Below are 22,197 nucleotides of genomic sequence, written 5' to 3'. Positions count from 1 at the left end.
ATGTGGGCTTCAGAAGCACCTGCCGCTTCAGGCATCCGCTGGGGGTCTTGGAACATATCCCCTGTGGATGAGGGGGACAGCTGTGTGCCAGGAAAGCTGGACATGCACATACCCAACTGTGACACAGACGAACAGCGTTACTCTGGAGTCTGAGCAAAGTGCAACAGAGGACGGAGGACGAGTTGGAGACCCGGGTATTTCCTGCAGCTTAATTCCTGGAATAAGTTCTTTGCTATAAATAAAATGCGAAGGCCTGTGTGGAAGGCGGCACAGAGAAATCGGTAACCAGTGCGTGCTTTATCTGCCAACCTCTGGGCACTTGTTAGTGGCCACTTGTAAAACTGCTATGGTGCTAATAAGGTAGAGTCAAGAGTAACAGCAAAAGAAGCTTGTCGTGGAGGGGAACTCGCAGCAGGGAAGGGGGACAGTTCATCCCCTTCGGGCAGTTTTGACCAGTATTTGCTAACATCTGTGGCCCTGTTGGTGCTCAGGCCGTCTGAGTCGAAACTGTCTCAGTTCCTCCCACCTAAGCAGCCCAGCAGGTAAGAAAAACACAGTAGGTCTTGGGGAGGCGGGAAGACGGGAAGGCAGCGTCAGGACGTGGACAGCTCCTCACTGCCCGCGGGAGGGGGGATCGCAGGATGTGTTTGTCTGCAGGTCAGACCTGGGAAAGGAGCCCCGTGGCCGCTGGCTCTGCAGGCAGCTCTTAAAACAAAATGCTCTTAGATATGCACGTGGGAAGGAAGCCGAAGGTGCCCTTGTGAGGGGACGCTCTCCGGGTGACGTAAACCGCCGCGGACGTGCTTTCATCACAATTCCAGAGTAAGCATCGCACAGAGTGTGGACAGACAGGCGTGTGAAGACCAGGGGACTCCCGTGTGCAGACGCTGATGTCACCAAAGTGGAACCAGGGAGACGGGGCGTTCGAGTTTCCCTCACAAGGGACTGAGGACCCAAACCCTACCAGCTTCACTTGAAACCTTAAAATCCTAATATGCCGGCCTGCCTTTTTTTAAAGATAAGCAAATGTAAAGTGGAGTCTCTCAAATGAGACCCCAGAATCACAAATGACAATCCAAGTCTTGGTCAGCTTACTGCCAACTGCCTCCAAGACTTGGCTGTAGGAGGCAGTTTCATTTCTAAAGTGTGTTCACGCCCTGAGATTACAGAGGAGATGCAGTCTGTTTTAGATCTGCCTGTCTAGCTGTGCAACTTGTTCCTTTGCTTTGATTTTGAGGTCCATGAAATACCTCAATTACAATGCAGAAGGATTTATTGTTCTGTGGTAATATATTCAACTGGGGAAAATCAATTTCGGCATATGCAGAATGCAAGCCGGTCTTTCTCATAAAGATGTGAGAATTATAGCATCTGTGATAGAGGCAGTTTTTCCAAATAACGTTATTAGGTATGCTGCAATTGAGCTTGTCAGCGTTTTTCTGCCGGTGAAGCGTACCGTAATTAACTGCATAACTCTTCCCCGCGTCCCCTAAATTACCGCTAAGCGTTCTTTCCAGCTATCTCCCTGGAAAACATTGTGACTGGAATCGGTGTGGACGGAAGGGCCATTACTCAGCCCAGTTCCCCCCACAGAGGGTGCAGGAGTCACCATCAGACAGAACCACGCCTCCGGAGCCGTCGGCTGGCCCGCCCCACCCGGGATTTCCATTGACCTCTCCCAGTTTCTAAGGACATGAAAACCAGACAGGGCGATCCATTTCCGAATCGGCCCTTGGCGGACATAGGCAGCGGGATATGATTTACCAGAAGTTATTATATTGAAAAACGTGATTTTTTTGTGTAAATTATTTGAGGCAGACTCTGCGTTCTTTTACCAGACTTCTAATACCCAGATTTTATTCAGTTCAGCATGTGATGTATGGCAGTGTTTGTGAACTTCTCCGAATGCACAAGCCATTTCTTGTAGCAAGTGTGTCCCTGCCTCGTGGGAGGGCCACCCCCATGTCCCTCAGGTGTGGGGTGTTCAAAAGTAAATGATGCTGAGGCCGCCTCCTGCGGGGAGCAGGAGAGGAGGCAGACGGGGGTGGGAAGCGAAGGGAGAAGGGCAGGGAAGGGTTCAGAGCTGACAGGAAGCTTTGAGGGGCTCTCATCTCCACCAAGTAGGATCACTGTCGACTCCCGTGGTCAAGCAAAACCCCCCATCACTACCGCCCTTACCCTGGTGTTCACCGAGCCCTGCCGTCCGTGCAGCGTGCAGTGATGCCTTACTGAGCTCAGAAATTCAAACGATGAGCTGAAAACACCATGCAAATGAGGGAGGTGAATGAGAAGATCAAGGGACCTTCTGAAGTATTTATTACTAAGTTTCTATACTGTTATCAGGAAACACCTTAAAAATGTTCTCTTCTATGAGGCTGATTTTTTTTGCCTTTTTAAGAACAATTTTTTCTCTATAAATAATTGTAGATTCACAGGAAGTTGCAGAGAAACACACAGGGCTGTCCTGAGTGCGTTTTGCCCCCCAGCCTCTAGTGCTGACGTCCGGCAGGGCTGCTGGGCAGGAAGCAGCATGAGACCGCACACGGGAGCTCATGCGGGCTCCAGCCTCACACAGGCACTCCCGGGGTGGGGGTGCGTGTGGACGCGTGTGTGTGTGTGCACGTATGCGTGTCTAGGATACAGAAAGTGTGAGAGAGGGCAGAGGAAAAAGTGTCCAGGCCTTCACATGAAATACGATGTTAGCTGTAGGTTTTTGTAGATTCTCTTTATCAAGTTGAGGAAGTCCCTCTCTACCTGTCAGGGACTTTTTAAAATCATGAATGAGTGTTGAATTTTGTCAAATACCTTTCTATTTCAAATGCTATGATCATACGCCTTTTTTAGATGGTTGATACGTGAATTGCATAGACTGATTTTCAAATACGGAAGCATCAGCGTGCCGGGAATAAATCCCCCACAGCTAAGTTTGGTAAGACTCAGCTCAGCTTGCAGAGGGTTTCCAGCTAACGTCATGAGAGCTACTGGTCTGTTGTTTGTTTGTTTGTTTGTTTCTTTCTTTCTTTCTCTCTCTCTCTCTTTCTTTTTTCTTTCTTTCTCTCTCTCTCTCTCTCTTTCTTTTTTCTTTGAAGGGCCCTTAGGTTTTGTTTCAGGGCAATGTTGGTTTCTTAAGACGTGTTGGGGATTATCCATCTGTCCCTCTCCCATTTCTAGAAGAAACTGTGTGAAATCACTGTCAGTTCTTCTTGTCTGCGGGTTTGGTGATTTCCTCCAGTAGAATCGTCGAGCTTGGACTTCCCTGCCAGCCGTCGTGCCTTCCTGGTGGACCACACAGCACTGCACACTCAGGTCTAGCGCTGAACACAAGTGCAGGAACATGTTGGGATTTGTTTACCAAAAAACAGCCTTATGAGCATTTTTTAAAAAGGTAAACATGTAGATTTGGGTTTGACATCTCGTGAAGGCATGTGACATTCCAGTTAGAGAAGGTGAGGCTGTCGGTTTGCTAGACTCCAGCAAACAAAAGTTTGCACAATAGGGGTGTTAACAGATGTGAGTAGAGAAATTAAACCCTGAAATCTTACATTTTCAAAGAACTGTGAATTTGGCAATACTGTAAAAAACATAAGATGGGAGCTACTGTAAAGCAGCTCTGATGACAGAAGTCAGCTTCTTTAGGAAAGACTGATGAAGACCGCGCCCCAGTCTTCCTTCTGTGGGAATCTTTTTGATTTTCACTCTAACAGCAAGCATATCATTTAAATAGAGAATAGCTGTGCTCTATACGTCCGGGCCTGATTCCTGTGAATCAGGTGGCTTTCACTTGAAGTCTGGAGACTTCTGCGTTGTGTTACGAGGGTTTGGCTCATGTTTAAACCTCCTCAGCTGGCTTCTGCAGCGCCATCTAGCTGGAGACTAGGGGGCGCTGCCTCGTTACTGACAAGGGGGTGGACGTCTGGGCTCCCCACCCGGCCTCCCTTGACACTAATGTGGGGGGGTCCTTCTGAGTAAGGTTGTGGGGCCCTCTGACTGGCAGGCAGGTGCCTCAGAACTGCGCCCCTGTGCCCTACAGGGACCCCCAGGGGCTTCGTGTCCCTCAGGAGGGTGGTACATGAGGGTGGCTTGGCTTTTTCTGGGACGGGTGGGGTCGGGGGTTGCAGGGCACCATTCTTCTGTGGTGGTTGGCTGGAGTGTGGAGGTTAGGGTGTAAAAGTCCTGCCGGGCCTCCCTCCCCATTTCCGAGACCAGCTTCCTGCTGGGACTGCTTGTATTCACTTCCGTTTCTTCAGCTCTGGTTTGGGATTAAACAGCACAAAAAAGGCCCAGGAAACTTACCACGACGTCATTCCTTGGGTCCCGGGGTCACTGACTGGTACCTTCCAGAGTCTCCTGACATTTGCTTCTTACTAAAAACCCATGGCTGTGCTTAGAGCGAGGAGCAGGAAGAGGTGCTCCTGCTCAGCCCCCCTCGCAGCAGAAGTCGGGAGAGGAGATGGGAAGGGCGTGAGACCCACACCCAGCTCCACTCGAGGCAGGAGCACTGGCGTCTGCACCATTTTCCGACAGTTTTAAATTGCTGATCAAATTCTCACAGTTCAGCCCAGAATTAATTAGTGCGTGCCTAGGGAATGCAAACTAATGTAAATATTAGCTTGATAAAAGGTAATTAGTAAGGCAAACTTAGCAGCAAAACAAAATGGATTCATTTCAAATGCAAATAGGGATGATTTCAGGATTATAAACTCTTTGGGGTTAGAGGAATAGTCAGAAAATGAACGTTTCCTCTAAATTCGCAATTGCCATTGTTTTTCAATATTTACTCTGTTAGATGTGGTTAAAGGGAAAACCTAAAAAGGTTACTAATTCTAATAAATTTTAAAAAGCTTTGATGTAGAGAGTGAGCCAGGCTCGGAGGCAGGGGGCCTGGGCGGCGGCCGCGCAGAGGGGATCCGGTGCGGGAAGCCCCGTCGGGGAGGATGGAGACTGGCTCCCGTCTCAACCCTTCGCTCCAAACAAGCAACCGCATCCACGGAGCGTATTGTGTTGGCAGATACTGCAGGACTGTCAGGACTCAGTAAGAAAAAAACTCGATTCTCTGGCCTTCCAAGGAGGGAGGGAAGGCCTGTAGTGAAACACAGCCAGCCGTTTTCTCCTCAGGATGAAGGAAGCACAGCAGTGGGAAGGAGTGCAGTGCAGTCTTCACTGGAAACGCGGAGAATCCGCCCAGACTTAGGAACCGTTGCAGCGCACGGTAGAGGCTTCGAGGCCTTCACTGCACGGTGACCCGGGGCCTTCGCGCAGACCCTGCGGCCGCCGCGTGGAAGGGGTGCTTTGTGATCTGCGCTCACGCGTAAGCATCGCAGTCTCTTCCGCTGGTTTTACAGGCCTGGCGGGCACCGGGATCCCGTGTCGGTGGGTTTGTCTGACGCCCGCCCAGCGTCCCAGAGGGCTTGATCCACGGCTGCCTGCGGGTGTCCGCGCTGCACAGCTGTGTTCCAGAGAAGTGAACGTGTGACCTGGCCATCCTCAAAACCGCACGTTTGCTTAAATTACCTTTTCCAATAGCTGCAGGTTACCTGTCCAGTTCTGCCAAGAACGTGACAAGGGAAATTAATGAAATGTTACTTTGACAGAGACCACAGAAGCCATTTGGTAAAATTTTTTAACTAATCATAGATTGCAAGTGAAATATTCCTGACAAACATATTTTGTCCCAAAAAATTGCCCCCTTCCAGGTGGCTGTGCAGACCGCCCGTCTGTACCCCACGCCCGCTTCCTATTTGAGTTCAAGACCACTAGCATTTCTTCGCCTGTCCAGCACTTGTCAGAACCGCTGAATTCTACAACGGGAAAGGAATTAAGTAATTTTGTTCAGATCTGTTTTTCTTTTTTTAAAAGAGGATGAAGTCTCAGGACAAAGCCAAAAACGTGCCCTTGCTGGGACAGCGGGCAGAGGAACCAGAACTGTGACCTGGCCCCCCGAGTCCCAGAAGCTGTGACGCTGAACAAAGGTGCAGCGCCCTCCGCACACCCCTGCCCGGGGCCACGGCCGCTGCACGGCCCTGGGTTTACAGCTGCCTCCCTCACGAGCTGCCCGTGCGGCCCTGGTCCAGTCTTGTGACTGTCCTAGAAACCGGTGACACGCCTTCTCGTGTCCCCTCCAATGAGGACGTTTCATAACTTGATGAGCAGCTGTAACTCAAATGTTGTGATGTCTGAACTGAACAGCGAAAGGCAAATAAATCAACCCTCCCATGTGGTGAGCACTCAGGCTGGTCTATTAAATATTTCAGCTTTCCACGTTCCTGTGTCCTGGTGTTAAACAGAAGAAGGTCGCTTTCCTGGTGTATATATTTTGGTTATTGAGCGTTCTCATGTTCAGCAAGCTTGGGAGATTTCACCCTTGCTTTTTTTCACGCATCGCTGCAGAGATAAGACTTCACGAGCAATGTTGCAAAAGCTGAAGCATCCGTGTTACACTTGGGGAAGGAGCACGCAGGAGCGGCACCTGCCTGACAGGGTGACCTGCCCTGTCATCTCTGTCGTACTAGGTACGAGGTCATGCCCCTGGGCCTCGGGTGGCAGGGATCCAGAGCCCAGAGTGCCTGGATGTGCTGCCGCAGAAGAGGAGGAGGCGGGTCAGAGCCGGGGAGGTTTTGCTGCGCTCACCTCCATCCGTCTCTCCTCTCTCTGGGTGCGTAGAGGATGTGTCTCCCCTGTGGGCCTCGAGTTGGGCCTGACCACGGGACAAGTTTGGACGGATGAGAGGCTTCCAGAAGTCATTACAAAGCTGTCACTGCTGCAGCTGGATCCCCTGCCCTTGCTGGGGGACCCAGATGACAATGTGTCACTGATGGTGCAGAGGAACCACGGCTGGGCCCAGATCAGACGTGGCTCCCGGCTGTCTCCTGGGAGCCGGCTCCTGGGGCCCAGCTGAGCCTTGGTGGCTTGCCGTTGAGGAGACTGGGGTGCGTTCCTCCTCCGAGGTGCCCTTGCCTGTCCCCACTGGCTCACTTATCACCCATAGTCGTCCCCGCTTCTAGCCCCATGGCAGCTGTCTCCAAGGCTTCTCCCTCTGGGCTCCCCCAGACCTGCCAGGAAGCCCTGACTGTGCCCGGGGCCCGCGCCCAGCTTGCGGCTCCCGCCACACGGCATCCTGCTGCCCTGGGGAAATGGCTTTTTCTTCAGCTTTGTGCGCTGCTTTCCGGATCTGTGCGGATTCCATAAAAATACTTAAGGCATTTTCCTTCACCTTCAACTAGATCATCCGACCATGAAGGGTGAAAATCAACATCAACCGATTAGAACCCGAAGTGAAGTGAGTGTGAAGCTGCAGGCAGGGCCTCCACGCCCCAGCACTTGCAGGCCCCTCGGGCCAGGGCCTCTGCACCTCCAGCCTTCACTACAGGATCCGTGACCGGGGGGTGAAGAGGCCGACGTCAGCAAGGTTCCGACAGGCACAAGGCCGTCTGAACACAGAGTGACTCCTCATCAGCGGGTAGGGCGTTCCTCGGGCTCCGCGTCCCAGGGCTGTGCCGGGCAATTGAGAACGCCGTTCACAGAGATGTGTGTACGTCTTGCTGCTGGATGTCGGCTGAAAATAAACAAAGGGAAAACTTTGCTGGTATGTGAAGTGCACTTAAAGTATAAAAAATCTCAACTTTAAAGCACAAAATAGTGATGTTCCAACTGAAATGGAATTGCACTTTACTTGGGGGTAATGCAGGCGTGCTGGGAGTAAGTCCGAGTGTTTGTTTCATTAAGTTTGAGAACCTTTGCTTTAAACTTCCTACACACCAAAGTCAGCATAGAACTTTCCCTGAGGTTAAGTGTGAGTCGGCAGGAAGAGGTCTTCAGGGTAACGTGGTGGTTTTTCCAGCAGGTGAGGGGGCAGATGTGAAGGTGAACTTTTCCTTTGATTTCATTCCCTCTTCTCCCTTTCCACCATCATTCGCTCACGCCGGCGTCCCTCTCTTAGAGCGTGTGTTTTTTAGTGAAACCTTTGAGCCTTTAAACGCTCGAATGTCGTAGACTGAATTCTACTGCACAGGCCGTGTACGGGGAGTCACAGGCCGTGTGAGTCACACCAACGTCCGTGCTGGCATCTCCATGTCGTGAGCATTGTTCATAGCTCGTTGTTTTTTTTGTCCTGTTCACACTGGTTTGCGTCTTTTGTTTTGTTTCTTGCTTGTATTCTTCTGCTTCATTTATTTCACACTTTGAATTATCAATTCTATAAAAGACATTACTTAACAGCAGATCTTCGAGCTGATCTAAATGGCATTAGGTTAATATACGTGGAATGCCGTTTAATGGAGATTGTTGTAAACAGGTGTGTACATCGATATGCACATATTATTAAAAAGTGCAGAAACATGAATGTGGAATATCTCGTAAAATGGGGCTGTGAGTGATATAAATGTACTTCTTTATCTTTTTATATTATCCAATTTTCCTAAAACATTCAATACAAACAATAGTGTTTATAATCAGAATTGGTTTTTCATATGTAGAGTATATGCACAGACACAGCCCATGGGCCTTCTGTTCCCAGGCGTTACCAGTGTTTTCTGGAAGGCCGACCACTGTCCAGGTCAGGAGCCCTCTGTTCTTTGGAATGGATGGGACCACCCTGCCACGGCCAGTAACCCTGGCAGCCCCTGGCCTGACCACCCGTGTGACAGGTGGCCCTTCTCCCCGTGGTGGCCACACCTCCTGACCTGTGGCCTTCAAGGGCATCGTAGAGGAGGAGAGAGGGCGGAGGCACCACCACCCTCCCGTCCCTGCCTCTGCTGTGCCCCGTGTGGTGCCTGCCCCAGTCCCACCACTCATCTCCCAGACCACGGCCCCCTGCACTTCTGCACGTTTGCTTTTAAACAGTGCATAGAGTGACTTTTGTAAAGGCAAACTTCGCACCCCGTCTTCCCAATGGCTTCTTCCCCTTGCCTTCCCAAACCTCCACCAGGTCTCCGTGCGTCCTGCTCCAATCTCTGCCTTATTGCGATTACAGGATGTGTGCGTGCGCGCGTGTGTGTGTACGCATGCGTGTGCGTGCGTGTGTGTCGGGAGGCGGGGGCTCTCGGAAGCAAAGAGATGACATCTTGCCTTTGGGTAGGTTACAACCATTCCCTGTGCCTGTAATAATTATTATTTACAGAAAATTCTAATTTCTTTCCATTAACACTAATCACATCTTCTGTGGATTCGCCCATCTAATTTACTAGATGAATTTAACACTCCCCTGTTCTGAACTGTACACTGTTTTGAAATTAACTTTTAAACTTATTTTTGCCTACTTCAATAAGTTGCTTTTATTGTTTGTTAGTTTATCCAACTTTTAAGGATGAAAAGAACATTAAAAGTGATGGAATCACCGTCACATTCTTTTATTTTATCCTCCTTTTATTTTCTTCTTTCAGATTAAGAAACTGAGCCCCAGAGGTGAAATGAATTCCCAGATCCACACCCGGCGTACAACTGGGTGGGAGACTTAAGCCCCAGCTAAACACATCGAGATGAGGAACAGAGATACACACTGAAAGGACAGCCGACACCCGACTGGGACAGGCGCTGCCTCTTCCCTCCTGTCAGGCTGGTGAGTGGATTGTGCTTTGCACTTAGAACAGAGAATAGTAGACTTTCCTCTCCGGCACCTGGAATTCAAGGGAAAGTTGGGAAGAGGCTTTGTTGTATCTGAAGTTGTACCCAGTTTCCTTTGCTTTTTGGAGATGTTTTTCTAGGCACAGAGAGAAGAACACTTTGTGAAATCGTTACTTACCCTTGTCACACATAGCCTGGCATTTATTGTTATCAAGCTCAAAACACAAGTGGGTTTTGAAGGTTTTCCATCAGTGGTGTTACAGTCACACGCACAGCAATTATGAAATGATTGGCAGTTGCTACGCCTTCTCAGTCTGATAACTTGCTGAATTTGGGGGGGAAATGCCTGTTTCTGTAGTGTTGCAGAACCTAAGAAACACAGAAAAGGGATTTACAAAAATAGGGAATTCTAAAATAGATGAAGAAAGCCAGTTGTGTCACACAACTTTACAGAGAGAAAATGTATCAAGAATACATTTTTCCCTCAACTATTTTGCTTCATTAATCATGGAACTCAACCTTTGTTTTCGAAATCAAATGTTTAATCCACTTATTTGTTGTTTTAGAGAAACGCTAAATCACTTAACGTATCTATTGCACACAGCACGCATGTTCTGAGAGAATCCTCATAAGCTGGCGTGGAAGCAGGCAAAGAAAAGGCTGATGTTGCCTTAATTAGGGGGATGAGACAGTCAAATTAAGACCCTATAGTGATGAATTCTGTTGGCTAAGTAGAGAAGAAAAGGCTGTTTTCAGGAGAAGGTGCGTGTACTACAAGTAGTTGTCGACGTGTGAAAACCACAGCGTGTGTTTGAAGTACGGCAGGGAATCTGATAAAGCTTGCATGTCGCCCATGGAGTCTGAGGGGCGGTTTGTAGATCCGACTCGTGACCGCAGTCTGGGCTCTGCGTGTGAGGACCAGGGGTCCGCTCTTCCTCCCGCAGGGCCCGTGGGCTGGAGATGTGTGGCAGTGACAGGCTGAGCCCTGAATCAGGGACGTGACTCCTGACTCCAGGCCTCCGACTGGCCTGAGCAGGAGAGGCTGGAGTCAGAGGGCACCTGTGCTGCAGGCTGAGCGTGGTGCCGCGGGGGGCAGGTGGGGGGTCTGCACGCGCAGCAGGGCGGGGGCTGACATTACAGGGGCACCATCTGGGAAACTGGGGCAGGCTGTAGACTCACAGAGGAAGGTGACGCTGCCTCCATCCACCAGCCACACGACTGTCCCGGCTTCCCTCGCAGGATGAGGGAGAGGCAGGTTCCCACGAGGGATGGAGCACATCAGCGGGAAAGGGAAGTGGGGCCGCCTGGTGGTGAGCAGTTGCCCGCCTTCCCCCGAATATCCGGCGTGCAGTTTTCCAGCCTGTGGCTCTGTTACTGTTTCACTTCTCCCTCACGGCCAGCCTTTCAGAAGCATCTTCATTATCTGTCTGACACATGATTTGTCCTCATTAGCTGAAAAAAAAATCGCTGACAATTATAAAGTGTTAGGAAGGATGGTACGAATCCCGCTGCGGTGGCACACTGCAGTCTGCGATCTGGAAAACCGGCCCTCAGGTGACATGCCCTTCCGTGAGTGCTTAGAATCTGTCCTTTTCAAGTCTTGACTCATTATTTCTCTGGGAACCCCAAACGCGGGCAGAACGAGACATGTCTCCCTCCAGAGGGTGCTTGAACAATCTAATGTATTTGGTGTTTATTAAGAAGTGACTAAAATGAAGTGACTAAAATGAGACCTGGATGTTGCCGTTGCAAACTCCCAAAACTCGTTTGCCCTGGCAGAACTCCTCCTCTGAACCTGGGCTATTTTCATTTGCGTTAATGAAAATCATACGTGTATAATTTATGAATTAATACCACTCGCTTGTGCAGACCTTTTACAGAGTAGCAGAATATCGTAAGTCTGTGTTAGTCTATAGATTAGAGAAATGAAAAACGCCATTTGCTAGAAAATCATGTGCCTTTATTCATTAGTAGATTTAAAATATCCTTTGGAAGCAGAGCGCGTGAAACCATGGCTTCCTTCCACTGAGTCTCACGGGTTCCATCTAATAGTAAAAGGTAACATTTTTAAAGTTTGCAGAGCTGAGTCCTTTGTAATTATTACCTGATTCAAAACTTGTACCAAAACCATGAAGAAAGTATTATTTTTATCCCCACTTTAACTGCTTGTTAGAGAAAGAAACTTTGCCCAGAACCAGTGCTCGGATACAGATTCTCTGATTCCAAATCGCAGCCACTCCTGACATCCCTGGAGGGACTGGGGTGGAAGTGCAGTGACCAAACCAGTGCAGGTGGAGGCCCTGGGGGACGTCAGCCTGACTCACATTCGGCGTCATCATCCAGTGTGAGGTTTGTCGCCGGTGGTGTTGTCTCCACAGCCCGCGTGAGGACTGTGAGCATCAGGGAGGAGGTCCTAGAAGATCCGGGGTGGGTCAGAGCAGGGCAGGCCCAGGAGCAGCCCCGGGCTCCCTGCCCGTGCGCACCCCAGCGGGGCTGCTTCCTCTGCAGGCGCGCGTCTCAGGGCCTTCCCAGTGGCATCTGTGCACCTGGGCTGGGGGGTTTCTGGAGGCGGGTCCTTGGCTTTCACAACAAAAGAACAGTCCTCGCGGTGAACTGACCAGTCGCTGGGACTGCACCTTGTGCGCAAGGTCCCTGGCAGACGGTCGCTGCCTGGCGGCAGAAACTCATTTATCACTTGGCGGGAGCCTCCTCTACAAACAGCAGGTGGGGTTTGCTCCTCACACATTTAGAGATGCTTAAGAAGTGTTTGGGAAGTGCAGGCATGGCCGTAAGAATTCTGTCCCTGACAGGGAACCAGGGAACCCTGGTGACTGGCAGCGGAGACAGAGTTGGCGGGGGTCGGGGGGGGACGAGGGAAGACAGGGGAAGTATTTGCCTTCCCTGCCCTGCAGTGGGGCTCCCCTGCCACGCCTGCCCCTCCCGGAGGACTGTGGTGGCCAATCTGGTGCAAACTGGACAGAGCTAAGGGCGGTTTGCTCTCTCTGTCTGAGCTGCACGGACCCCAGGACCCAGGAACAGCAATTAAAATGTGACAGAAAAGGGAGAAACCCCCCTTTATTACACCACATTCAGGGAGAATATTTTCAACCTATTACCCATACTTTTTAGAATTTAATATCTTATTTTTATACTTACCCTGATGGCTGTGAAATAGGACGGTTTCCGTACTTTGTCTGCTGCCCTTAATCTGTGCCAGTGGCCAGGTGCTGATCCCGTAATGAGGTCAGGAAGGAGGCCAGCTGAGCCTGGCTTAGGGGGGTTTGCACTCCTGGGGAACTCCCTAGCTCAGAAACCAGCGGGAGAGCTCCCACATCTAGGTCAGCCTCGGGAGCCGGCTCCACCTGTGAGAAGGGGCTGTGGATTCGCCGTCAGCAGCTCGTGGGACAGATTTCATGATGGAGAGGAGGCCCAGGTCTTGGAAATCCGCACTTCCTCGACCCCCTCAGCGGTCAGGCCAGGAAGTCGCACGTCCAGCAGAGGAACACCCTCATTTCCCGACAGCCGTCCTGAAGGGCCTGGCAGACACAGTACCACAAAAGAGGGCCCTCATTACAAGGCGTCTTTCAAGGCCCACTGTCCTTCCCTGAGGACAGTCTGCTGTGTCACGTGAACTGACTCCTCACAGCCTGCAGCAAACCGCACAGGGGCCGTGTGCACACGGGGGAGCCGAGATGCCCAGGGTCAGGCGATCGTCATCACAGGCGACCTGCCGGACAGGCACGGGCAGTGGTAGGGCGTGTTAAGTAATAAATTTGTGGAGAACCAGAAGCCTGGGACTCTTCCCTCAAGGGTGGCCGGCTTTCTGTTCTGACCTAAATGAACACCATGAAACCCCAAAGTGTTTTGGCGTGGAGGGGAGCTCAGCAGCCGGGCCGTGCGGCTCCCTGTGGGAAGGGAAGGAAGGGCTTGGACTGGACAAACTGGAACCGAAAGCCCCAGATCGTCTTGTTCTGCAAGAAGCACCATGTCCTAGTAAATGGATGGACAGTTCTTGCAAATCCTGCTGTAAGGAGCCGCGATTGCCTGTCACCGCACTCCTCCGCGTGTCGGGTTCGCTGCCCTGTGTACTGAACGGTCTTGGGCGGGCACTAAGGCTTATTAAAGAATCCAGGGATGACTGTCAGTTACAATGCAGTGCGGGGAACACAATGACACAGCTGGTGGGTTAGGGTTACGCGAGTGGAAAGCACGGCTCTGACTGCAGTGGCATCAGTTCCTTACAGTTTGTGAAGCACCCGCTGTGCTTCCCTCTGGGAAAAGTTAGTCTCGAGAGGTTAGTAGCCAAGTAAACTTGGATGAGACCTGCGTCTGTCGGAGCATCTCTGTCCCAATTCCTACGTCCACACAGTGCGGTTTCCCGCCCCGTGTTGCGTGAGGACTGCAGGACAGCCCGGGAGAAACGTGAGAACCTCCCACGTGCTCTTAATGCCACCACTTCATGGAACAGAGTCTTTGTGTTGTTGGCATTTTCATAGTTTTACTACTAAATGATCCATATTTAGACACGAAAGAGGTGTCTTCTATCCGTGACTGCCAGCACATGAAAGAAGCCGCCACAGAGGCGGGTGTGCCCGTGGCAGCCCGCTCCTGGCGCCGTTTATCACCAAACACACCGGGTCTGACTTCTCTGGGTCCCGCGCCGCTGCCTTGAACGTAGTGAGTACAACCTCTTGCCAGCAGAGTGCTGGTTTACTCTCCTTGAGTGTCCTGTGGATAGCATTGCTTTCTGCGGTTGCTTCGTAACTTGGGCAGTTGAAATTTATGATGGAAATATTAGGTAACTTCCTTCAAACAGGAAGTAACCCAAACATCTTTCTGGCCTGTTTATATGAAACCACAGATTCAATTTTGGCCCGTCTTGATTTGGGAACTCTTCTAAATGAAAACCACTGTAGCCAGTCAGATACTTTCAGAGGTCCCCATGGCCTAACGCAGTGAAGTGCTGTTTCCCGAGTCCGCCTGGCACCCGGCGCACTGGGCTCAGGCCTCAGGGCAAGGCCGTCGCGGAGATGGAGGAAGGAAACACCCAGAATGCGCCGCTCCCTGTGCCCTTGCCCAGCTTTATCCTTCCTCAGAGAACTTCCCACTAACTAAAAGCGTTTTCCTCGCTCATTTATGGCTTGTTACTGGCTCTGCTCCCCACGTGGGCTCCATGAGGACAGGAACATCTTTTGATCACACGGTGTCCCCAGTATCTAGGTCAGTACCTGAACCCCCAGAAAACTCACTAAACGTTTCTTGACTAAATGAATAAATGGAGCCGACGTTCTAAACGAGGACTGAAGTCTGGATGAACAGTCAAGGCTCCGGGTCTGATGGTCCCATCTTAGCTGTCCCCAGCTGGACAGAAAACGCCTTAGAACAGGCTGCCGGATTTGGCGCAGCCCCACCCCTAACATCAGCCCTGCGTCGCTCACGTGGTACTTGTGTTCCTCCTCCGTCCACAAAGCCCAGGTGTCTCTAGATTTTCTGCCGCCACTCATAGAATTCTGCCTTTCCTTCCTTGAGCAAAGAAACTGGTGTGGATTCTTCCACCTTTGTCGTAGGCTCTCTGCAGCAGGGTTAGAACAGGACGGGGAAGGCATGGGCGTCCCTCCCCTCTGCTCTCTGCTGAGGAAGCAGTGAGGAAACGCTGGCCACGCACTGCCACCTTGTAATGCGCGGTGTTCCTCACAGACGTCACGAACAGTTTCACTGCTAGGGAAAAACATTCATGAATTTCAGACATGTGATTCAGGCTTAGGGCTGCAAACAGATAAATTTAATAAACTTGTGGTTTAGTTGAAGATTTTCTTGGATTATTCTGATGAAACGCCTTCTCTTCCTACTGCCTGGTCCTGACCTAGACTGAGTGACACAGAGATGCAGGCGTCTGTCTGGGAGCTTGCCCGGCAGCCCTTGATGGGAAGAGAGCAATGACCATCGGGGTGAGGTAAACTCTAGTGGGTCCCTAACTTCAGGTTTTCAGAATCTAGCACGTTTAAAGGTTCAGTAGTTTTTGACAAACTTCAGCAATCCCAAAACTTTCATTTGTAAATTCATTAAATAGTCGCTACATTCATTTCATATGCTGAGCAAAATAAATATGAATAAACATTCTGAAGAGCTAAGAGAAGAAAAACAAAGACAGAAGCAAGTCACATCCCTGAAGAAAGGTAAACAAAACAAAACAAAACGCACCACCGTCTGCATCAGAATCCTCAATGTCTACAGCTCATTTCCGTTTCCAATTCTTTTGAAGGTTTGTTAGGTCAAATGTGTTTCCACTTTTAGGCACATGTTTTATATTTTATCATAATAACTGAGTGCTAAGTGTTTCACTTGCTTCACGGAGATTATCATATGCTTTCCGAAGTGCATGTGAAGGATCAGTGCCACCCGCAGTTATTCTCGGTCTTACTCAGGCCCTGAAAATCTCTGCAGAAAACTCTTGTCAAAAACAGTGATTTGCTTTTGCATTTGTTGATGTTTGGCTGAACGCAACTGCAGATGGTGCCACCTTTTGATGGCGGGAGATGAATGCGAGGTCTAGAAAACAAAACCAGCATTTTTCATAAGGGACCGTTTGGGAGCAGATCTGCATTTGAGTAGGTGCTGAACACTTTGGGCACGCTTCACAGCCTGAACGTCTTCTGAGCGGCGGTAGCCTGAGCGAGAAGCTCTGTAAAGCTCATTGATCTCCAAGGAAACATATTTAAAATTGATTCCGGGTTGGAAAATGCTCCAGCTCCTTTCCTGGTCCCACTCTTTATTTTATAATATTGGAAGGTGTTTAAAAGTTATAAATACTGCAAAGGGTCTTAGTGTTGGAAATACACATTTTTATTCAAATATTTCTCCTGCCTTAGAAGAGATCTAAAACACTGGATAATAAAGTTTTTTTTTAAATTTTGAAATTCACTCTCAAAACATGAATGCTTGTCTCACCACCTCAGAAATCTTCAGAACCCTGCGTGTTTAATTGCAGTGCTGGTCTCAACACCCTTAAGCTATTCAAAATTCCTTAATCATTGTGTGTGGGTGCTCCCGCGTGCCTTGAAGCTGTTGATACTCAACAAGGTTAAATCACAATAGAGTGTTTTCTCCTCGTCCAGCAGCACCTTAGAGCCATCAGGTATGATTTTGAGTAGCCCCCAAGCTGTATGTAACAATAAAAGATTAAGTAGAAACATTATTTTTGTTTTACTCTCCAGGAGTTTAAAGATTCGATTGAAGTCAATAGGTAAAGAAGACAGCAAGGAGCACTAACTAACACAGCGTGTCTTCTCTGCAGGGATGAGAGCCAGTTCGTGGTAAGGAGGAAATGAGTTCGTATGAAGTAGGAATAAATTGGAAATGTAAAATGTAGACGTGGATGCACAAAAAGAGAGTCACGTCAGTATTTTAAACATGTCTGTCAAAAGGAGGTTTCCATAAGGAAACAGTCACAGTGAAGAAGAATATGCAGAATCTTGGGTCATGACAGTTTGTGCTTGCTTTTCCATTTCAACGCACACTTAGAATGTCCTGTGACGTCTGAGAAGGTGGGTCTTCCTGCTGTCCTGTCAGGATGCCATCAAAGTGGCTCAGAAAACTAAAGTGACACCGGGATCTGGCCAGGGAACAGGCAGACAGCTCCTGTGGGCGTGAGGTCTCCCGCGGGAAGGTGGCCGATACAGCAGGCCCACGCCAGCCCCAGACAGGCGCTTCCTTCTTTGTGGGCGAAGGTGTCCCGGCCCAGCCCACAGCTTTTCTGTAACAGGAGACGGTGCCTACCCACGGTGCCCTCCAGGTGGCGGGGAAACCAGATGGGGCCCTGGACAGCTCAGGCTGCTGTAACACACCACAGACCGGGGGCTCGCAGACGACAGCAGTGACTGCTCACAGTTCTGGAGGCCGGGGGCTCAGGATGCCTGCAGGTGTGGTGTCTGCAGAGGACTGACTTCTCGGCTCATGGACGACGTCTTCTCCTGTGTCCTCACATGGAGGACGGGCTGGAGGCTCTCTGGGGCCTCTGCTGTAAGGGCACTGATCCCATTCATGGGGGCCCCACCCTTGTGACCTCATCACCTCCCGAAGGCCCCCTCCACACACCGTGACATCAGGGGTTAGGACTCCCACACTGACTTGGGGGGACACAAACCTTGAGACCACAGCAGAGGTTTCTTGTGCAGAGGACTCAGATTCTCCTTGATGCGATCGCCCAGGAGTGTGGTGATTTCCCATCCTCAGGCTCAGAGCCCCTGTCTGTTCTCAACTGCTCAGAGCAGGGGGAAGGTTCTGGACAGTAACCCTGGTGCCAGGGACCCAGAACCCTCAGAGGGCACCCCCTCTCCTGGAAAGACTGGCCCCACGTCCTCTTCACTCTGTCACTGGACCAAGAAATGTCTGCTATCGTCTGCACCCCCTGCTTCTCCAGCGTCTTGACTGAATTCCTCTTAGTCATTATTCTTTCCATTTGAAACTATGAAACGGGATGGAACCAAAGGGATTGATAGTAATAAAGTTATCATTTAAAATGTGTTTTTCTTAAGTTTTAACTTTTATTTCATTAAAATTGGTAATAAATATACATATTATAAAATTCAAAGGTAACAAAAAATGTGCTGTTACATTTCCTTTCACGTCTGGGCTCCCTGTTCGCCTCTATAAAGTCACATATTGTTACACATTTTTTTTGAATGCAGCTGACGTACACAACTGTTTTTTTAATTGAAGTATAGTTGATTTACATGTTAGCTTCAGGTATAGTTACTAAGTTTCTATGTATCATTAAAGGGTTAATTTTAAAAGTAAGTAGTGATTAATTTTGACAGAGGAATTGTAAGTTTATTTTTTAATTTACACATTGAGAAGAAATGACTGAGCTTCTACAAGGAGGCTCTTAAAACACTGAAAAATAAGGCACATATTCTAACATTGCCTATGTTACTGTGTAAACATGTGTTCATGCATTTTTACATGCACTTCCTATAATTATCCAGGTGAATGTCTAAACAGGAAAGTATTCAAGGATCTCCGTTCAGCCAAAATGCTTGTAACGATTAAGTTTTGTTGGAAGGATCAGTTAAAATACGTGCTGTGTCTTAGATACAAAAAAGTGAAATGGACGGTGCCGAAGGTTTTTAAAAGGCAAAAAAGATTTACTTTTGATTTCTCAACCAGGATTTCCTTGGTCTCTTGAGGACGTCTTGGGTCAGATGTCTTGTTACCTTCTTCACGGTCAGATCCGTGACAGTCATCTGTATTCAGATTGTCAGGTCATTTTTTATTAAACCCAAAGGCCTTTCCCCGACAGTGGTAAGAGTCAAGCCCCCCTCTTGTGTCTCCAGGATCTAACAGCGTCCCAGGTATGCTCCAGGCTGGGGTTCTCCAGAGTCAGCAAATCTGGTTTAAAACAGGCGCTCTTGTCGCACACAGATACAGTGCAGACAACTGGTGTCCAAATTTTCATATGTGAACTCAGCCAGCCCTCTCTTTGTTGAATTGTCAGGCAGACAGACAGTTGAAATAACCCCAAGGTGCGGCTTTTCTAAGGGGAGTGAAGACAGGACGGGCTGATTACGCCCCAGGTACTTTTCGTGGGCACCCCCACACTAGGCAGAAAGGCTGCAGTTTTTCTCGCTCCCTTGACCTGAGATATTCAGGCTACGATTTCCACGTCACCCACCTGTCTTCCCAGATTGCTGCAAACATCTCCCCACACACCCCAAGTTCCTGTTGTGGGCGCAAGGGACTCCCTCTTCACAATGTCGTCTCCCAGCATAGTTTCTCGCCAGGTTCCCAGAGCCCAGACCCCTCAGGAGAGGAGCTGGAGGTCAGCCCTGGGGCCCTCTGGTCCCACAGACCCTGTTCATCCCCCTTCCAGCCCTCCCGCGCCGTCCCCCTCGCTCCCCTCCTCACTCTGCGCACCTGCCCCCACCGGCCCCCGCGTGGATACCACAGTCCACCAGGGCCACCCACACCCCTGCCCAGGGCAGGGGTCCTGACCTTCCGAGGCCTCTGCCTTGGCTCCTAAGGGGTAAACCATCCCTAAGTTCAACTTGATAAAGGAAACCATAGTGCAGAAATTATGTTTTAGAAGTTCTTTTTTAGGAAAGCACTTGCTAAATTGTTTGAGTGTGGCATTTACATTTTTGAAGCCCTTCATGTAACTTCTATTAAAAATATAAAGAAAATACAAACTTCAAGTCGCTGTCTGCTTGGCTTCATTTGGTTTGTTTTTTGCAAACACCATTAACAACTCTTGGCGACTCTGACGGCACATGTCCAGAGTCAGTTTATAGGGAGTCACGAGCCAGGGTCAGAAGAGGCGTGGGGTGGAGGTCCTGTTGGCGTGGAAGCAGCAGTGGGAAATTTTCCATCATTTCTCTTCGTTTAACTCATTGACTCCGTGCAGAGAGGTGGGGGTGCATCCTCCCAAGGTCCTTGCCTGCCTACGGCATCCCCCGCAGGTGCCCACAGGGTTTGTGGTACCTTCTCTCTGTTCATTTCACACCAGCCAGTACCACTTAGAAAAAAATCTTATGTTAAAACTCAGTAACTTAAAATTCACTCATAAAATATTAACAAGAAACTATCTGAGATGTATTTCAGAAGAACCTCAACTCCTAAGCTGCAGTGAGCACGTCCCTGGGTTCCCGTGCACTGAGCAGTGAGACGTACGAGACAAAGTGGTGAACAAGAAAGTGCTTCATTTGTTATGTAGACGGTGATTATCTTCCCAACAAACACAAAACCAAACCTTAAAAATACTGCCCCCCCACCTCCCCCATGGGCTGTTGTGAGTGACGCGGGCAAACTCACGTGAGCGTCTGGAATCAAGGGGGACCCCACACAACAACGTTCAGGGAATCTTCAGGGGGTTCTTATTTTTATTGTCATCACTGTGTCTCCATTTGAAACATTCAGACTGCCTGTTGACAAGGAAGACATCTCAAAATTGTCCTGAGCGTGGGTTTTCTGGCCCCGCCCCCGCTCCATCATCGGTCACCGAGACCTGTTCCTGGCCCCCCGCGGGGGAGCTGGCTCTGCGCTGCGGCACCCCACCCCCGGGAGAGCTGGGGGGGGGCATGCTCCTCCTCCGCATCCCAGGCTGGGTAAGTTCTCACTTTTCCAGTGAGCGGCCCTTGAATTAATGGCTTTGTGTGTGTATTTGCCCCAGATTACTTGAGCAGTTAGTCCTCACGTGGCAACAAGGGGTCTACAGGGCTTGGCAGCGTCTTCCTGCCTCGAGGACTCCTTCTCTCCCAGGACGGCAGCGCCCGTCCCGGGCCCTGGTTCCCGTTCTCTCTGCTGCCTCTCTGCACGTCCCTCTGCAGTGGTTCCCTTCTCATGTTAGGACCTCGAGCAAGTGAAAACGTGCAGAGAAGCTGCTTCCAAAATGCCTGACCGAAAATCAAGGCTAGATTCTTTTTGTTAGTGTAACTTCCCGTGTACGGTGAAAATTCATCTAGATCATCCCTTCATAATTCCGTCCAAAGCAGCTCAATTTGCTCAGTATGCTCCATCAGTGGGACCCAGCTCTGCAGGTTCTTCACAGGCCGTGAAGGCTTCCCCGAACGCCGTAATTATCGACGGAAAGAAGCACCGTGATTATGAGGCAAGTAATTCTTGCCGCTTAATTCTAAACCTGACATTTTCTAAGCATGGGACCCAGGCCTCAGTTTTCATGCTATGTAACATGAAAACATTGGCGTGGACGATGTACTGAGTTCTGGCACTGAAGCCCTACAGTTCACTGGAACGTATTTCTAAAAGATAACCAAAAGGAGTTATTTTTCACACATACATACGTCGTATGTAATATAGCAGTTAGATCAGATTAGATCAGATTGATACACTGAAAAATTTGATCTAACTGATTTGTCAGCGATGCATGATTCAAATATTTCACAAAACATAAAATAAGATATTCTGGTGTTGCTTATCTGTATCATTTAATAAGTTACTAGAAGTCACTATTCTGCCATCACTTAAACTATCCATTATAAAAAGACGTGACAGTCCTTTCCCTTGCACAGCTAGATGTGAAGAGGCTCCCAGTGAGCATCCACGCTTTGCTGCTCCCACGAGTAATGGCAGGTCCCGTGTCGTCCCCTTGTCCACGGGGGCACCTCCCTGTGGCTGGAAGTCAGCCCGAAACTTGTCATCCTGTAAATCTGACCTCTCAACCTCTGTGCATGTGCTCTCCGTAGGAAATTATTTTTCTCTTGGAAAGCAAGACGTCCCATTAAGAAGAAAATCAATTTTTGAAAATATAAGAAGAAATATGCAAAATGCTTAGTTCACTCATAAGCTCAGAATGTCTGACTTAACCAAATTGGAGCCCCGTGTTAATTTACAAGAAAAGAGCACTTGTACTCAAAGAGGCAAAAATGGGAAAAGCTAGGAGCCTTAGTGTTTCCTAAGAGGCCCAAGAAGGTTCCTGTGATTTCAAACGTCCTGCCTACAGCTTAAAAGTTCCCCTGAATGCATGGTGGCTGGTGGGATCCTTTTGCCAGGCCAGGAATTTTCTCCAGATGCTGTGTTCTCTGCAGACAGCCTCCCGCAGAGAGGGCCCCAGTACCGGCAGGAGCCGGAGACCTGCAACTCTGTCTCTCCTCGGACGTCCCTCCCACCAGGATGGGAACATGGGAG

This window comes from Camelus bactrianus, chromosome 26 (genome assembly GCF_048773025.1).
Source record: "Camelus bactrianus isolate YW-2024 breed Bactrian camel chromosome 26, ASM4877302v1, whole genome shotgun sequence".
NCBI classification, from domain to species: domain Eukaryota; kingdom Metazoa; phylum Chordata; class Mammalia; order Artiodactyla; family Camelidae; genus Camelus; species Camelus bactrianus.
The sequence above is the reverse complement of the archived record's forward strand: the minus strand, read 5'-3'. Positions refer to the sequence as shown.